General features: G+C 33.8%; 1 long non-coding RNA gene across 1 annotated transcript; it reads left to right on the forward strand.

Moving 5' to 3' along the window:
- Positions 1 to 430: 430 nt before the first annotated feature.
- LOC110189826 (uncharacterized) lies at positions 431 to 2,485 on the forward strand. The gene is made up of 3 exons (XR_002319973.2): positions 431 to 806; positions 1,910 to 2,037; positions 2,098 to 2,485. It is a non-coding gene; the product is annotated as an uncharacterized LOC110189826 (long non-coding RNA).
- Positions 2,486 to 4,913: the final 2,428 nt, after the last annotated feature.

Raw genomic sequence — 4,913 nt, forward strand, 5'->3', positions numbered from 1 at the left:
GCACTGAAGGAAACTTTTCGAACCCTATAAAGTGTATACATATATTATTGAACAGAATCAACAGCCGAAAAGATCTAGCCCGTCTGTCTGTCCGTCCGTACTATACATCCGTCTGTGCGTCCGTCCGTCATAGAAACGATGAGAAAGACTTGCATAAAATAAAATAAAATTTAATTATTCCAGAACTTGGTTTTCATTTTATGAAAATCGGGCCATAAAAACAATCGTTTAAAATGCTGTGAATGTAAAACTGTTTTTGTTAAGCTATAAATACATATAATAAATATCAGTGAATATAATGAAAACAGGGATACATCAATTTTTTTAACATCAATATATATAATTTAATTATTAATGATGTAATTGCAATCTGCGAGGGTATACAAAGTTCGGCGTGCCGAAGTTAACATCTCTTCTTGTTTATTTTTAAAGTTTAAATAAACAAAACATGATGATTTCGCAACATTTCGCTGTATAACATTTTTATTTTATTTTAAAATTATTTCAAATTCAAATTTTGTAGTTAATATTTGTCTATTCATCCCGTAATGTAATCGGACTGTAAGCTTAAATAAGTATGGTCGTGTATGATAATCGCTTCAAGTTCTATAAGTACAATATATAATGTTACAAATTTGTATGCTAGGCCAGTGGGCCTTTTATTTTTATTCCTTCACTATAAAAAAAGACTTTTAGATAAAACAAATTTGTCATGCCATTTTTGCAATATATTGGATCACGGGTTTTGTAGTATTTGTTTTCCGTTAAACGGACGCCAATCATAAAACGAAGGTGCAAAATTTTTAGTAAGTATACAAATTTTTTAAAAATATTCGTACCAGAGGTCGCAAATAACTGTCGACCGATTTTTTTCTTGCGCTCTCGTTGCGAGCACAACCGAAAAAGTTCATACTCTCTCGCTCTCGCTCTGAGCAAGAGACTCTTGCTGTATTCTTTTATGTTTTCTGTTGAACGTTTTTCGTTGAGCTCTTTGTGTGTCGCTCTTTCAATGAGCATTGCCTAAAGAGCGAAACGAGAAACGCTCGCACAATGAGAGTCAGCAAAAGACCGATTGACCGAAAAACTCAACGCAAACGGTCTTTGCATTTACTCACACACACTCATTCCACGATCGCAATACAGACGCTTAACGACTTGCTTGCCTATGCGTGTGAGTGTATACCAATACATATGCAAAAGACTTTTTGCTTCACTGAACACGACAAAACGGTCTTGGAACAACCAGAACAAAACAGAATTAAAAAAATCGGTTTCGCTCTGAGCGCGAGCGAGCTGATTTAAGCACTCTTATTTCGGTTGCTCTCTGAGTTTTTTCGTAAAGTGTCAGGAAAAGACACTTATTTGCAGACAACGAGAAACGGTCGACAGTTATTTGCGAGCTCTGATTCGTACTGAATATATATATATATGTATATATGTATATATACAAAAATATACATAATTACCGATTCGGTAATACCGAACCATTTTCTTATCCCGCCAAGCTTAAAGTTAATTTAAATATTCTCTAACGAACGCCTTTTCTGTTGATGCTTACACCTGTGGCTTCAAAGTAAAATAAATATACTAACTGGTGGCTTTAAAAACTGATGTATTAAAAATAACAGATATATGGAAAGAACTAGTAAAGGTTTATTTTTGAATCAATCCAGATCTAGTCCGTAGTTTGAAAAAATCCACTAACTATATATTTATTTAATTGTTTAAATAATCAACAGAAAATTATTTAATTATAACAAGAAAGGAAGCTAACTTCGGCACGCCGAAGTTTTTATACCCTTGCAGATAGAACTTCGATATACAATATAAATTATATATATTTAAGTTAAAAAACAATAAAGTAAAACCTGCTTTTATTTAATTCACCTATGCATATTTTTATTTACAGTTTTACATTCACAGATTTGCATTTTTCCTCTACATCTAACAGTCGTTTATAAAGCACCTATATGATACAGGGTGCGGCACGAAAACTTGCTGATTTGTTTTTGGCGCTAAGCGGCGGGGAGTGGTTGGGTAAGGGTGGGGAGTGTCTCATGTTTTAGGCGACTTCCTGAAGTTTCGTCTACTCTGCAGTCAGTGGACATCATGCATTGGACGAAAGAGCAGCGCGCATTTGCCTGCGAGGCTTACTTTTCCAACGGTCGTTCCGTAATTGCCACTCAACTCAACATTCATCCTGTAGGTCGCGTTCCTGGCCGGCAGTCGATTGTTTCGTGGGTGAAAACATTCAGGGAGAGCGGAAATGTGACAAAATCCCATCCAGCTCATCGGAGAATAACATTCGGCAAGCAATCGCAAAGATACCCGTCGATATGCTTGAGAGAGTTCAGCTGAGCTTCGAAAATAGGGTATCTCAGTGCATTGAAAACGGCGGCCATCACTTATTCGATGTAATCTTCAAAACTGTGTAATAAAAACTTCAGAAGGTGTGTTACAAGAATAAAAAAAATTTGGAATGGAATGTCAACTACTTTTTTTTATAACCTTCTAAAATCAGCAAGTTTTCGTGCCGCACCCTGTATAATCGTCTGATTTTCATAAAATTTGACACAAACTTTAAGACTACTATAAAATAGCTATACCTCAAATTTGGTTAAATTCTGTTGAAAACGGAAAAAGTTATAAATTTTAATTGTATTAATTTCTTGATCGTTCCTTTGGGAGCTATAGGATATAGTAGTCCGATTTTTATAAGATTTTACACAAAATTGTAAAATAATATAAAATATCTAAATTTGATCAAATTCTGTTAAAAACTGAAAATTAAATTTTTTTTTTTTAATTCTCCGATTATTCCTATGGCAGCTATATGATATTGTCGTTCGATCCGGCCCGTTCCGACATATATACGAGTGAGAGTATATACGAGACTAACTGCAAAGTTTCATTCAGATAGCTTCAAAACTGAGAGACTAGTTTGCGTAGAAACGGACAGACGGTCAGACGGACATGGCTAGATCGACGCGGCTGTTGATCCTGATAAAGAATATTAATTGACAGCATACGAATTGCTATGTTTTTGGTTTTGTTATTTAGTTTAAACCCAAAATTGTGAGGGATTTTTCGTTTTGCAAAGAATTACTTAACAGACTGTATATATGTACTTTATATGGTCGGAGGTGCCTTCTTCACTGCGTTGCAAACTTCTGACTTAAATTATAATACCCTGCAAGGGTATAAAAAGAGAATAACATTTTCAGCATCAAGAGTGGGCAAGCCAACTACTATACAAAATTTATATTTACCCTGCAGTACCTGTCATCAACAAAAAATCAACGTTTCATCAACAGTCAAGGGGGTGCTGTTGATTTTTCATCGATGACAGGCCATACAAACTGTTGATTTATTTAACATGGACATGTCCTAGGCTGTCATCAATAAAAATTTATCAACAATAAATAGATGATTCATCAACAAGTTCATCAACAATTCATCATCAATTCATCGATGTTTTGTTGATGACACATCAATGAAACATCTATGTTTCATCAACAATTTATCGATGTTTCATCAACAAATTTCTCAACGGCCGGGCCATGGTACTGCCGACGACTGCCGACTAGACTACCGCCGTAACTGTATCGTGGGCAGATCGTCGTAGTAGAAGTCGCAGTCGGCAGAGGGTCGATTCGGTAGAAGTCGCAGTCGGCGCGTTGATGACATGTTGATGACAGTGGCCTATTGATGACACGCGGTACTGCAGGGTAGACACTGTCTACTTTTATAACAATCACCTATAGAAATAATATTTACAGTTTTCCAGTTAATGTTTAACATGCCGAGTTTAGCATTTCCCTTTAAAAATTAATTCAAAATTTTTTCTATGGCTGCTTACAATGTACATAGTAGTTAGATTTTCATAAAATAAAATTCGAAATCCAAAAAAAAAAAATAAAAACCGACAGATCTCAAAGTATAAAAAATATGCTGAATACCGGAAAATGTAAATTTTTTTCCAATATCCATCCAATCTGGCCCGTTTCGAATCAAAAATATTATCAAAAAAATGACCGCCAAAGTTATTATACCCTTGCAGTTAAAACTCGATCACTAGGAATTAATACAATATAGTATTGTATATAACAATGAAGTAATGCCTGATTTCATTTCATTCACATATTATATAATATTTACAGTTTTACATTCACAGTTTTGCACATTTCTATTTCTTATGATAGTTTGAATGGTTTGTTTGTATGTATGTAAATTATGTAGCCGTCCGATTTTAAAAACATTAAATATGAAATTCTACAATATATCTTAAATTTGATGAAACTCTGATGAAAACTGAACAAGTTTTATTTTTTTACAGCCGATATTATTAGTAATTTAGTTAGTCGATCTAGCCATGTCCGTCTGTTCGATCGTTTGTCCGATTCTACGCAAACTAGTCTCTCAGATTAAAAGCTATCTGAACGTTAGTAGTTAGTCTTCTACATACATATACATATGTATGTATACTCGAATACTCGCCCATTATATCTACCATAGCACATTGGGCCAACGAGCCAAATTTTCTTAAGCATAGGAATGATTGGAAACTTTTTAGAAAAAAAATTATAATAAACAATTAACAAATTTTCAGAAAATTTAAGATAAAGCCGTTTTGTATTATTCTAGATTTATGTTTTAAATTTTAAGAAAATCTAACTACTACTATATAATATAGATGTCATAGGAACGATCAAAAGTTTAATACAATTAAAATTTATAACTTTTTCAGCTTTCGATATATTTTAATCGAATTTGAGATATTGTCAATTTATATAGCCTCCCGATTTTCATAAAATGAAAACCGCAATTCTAGATTAACATTGCTATGGCCACTTTAGGCACAGTTGTTTTACCCAATAAATATCGATAGAATTCAATTGATAGATCCACATAGG

The sequence above is a fragment of the Drosophila serrata genome, unplaced genomic scaffold (assembly GCF_035046125.1).
Source record: "Drosophila serrata isolate PLE 108 unplaced genomic scaffold, ASM3504612v1 contig_21, whole genome shotgun sequence".
In the NCBI taxonomy this organism is placed as follows: domain Eukaryota; kingdom Metazoa; phylum Arthropoda; class Insecta; order Diptera; family Drosophilidae; genus Drosophila; species Drosophila serrata.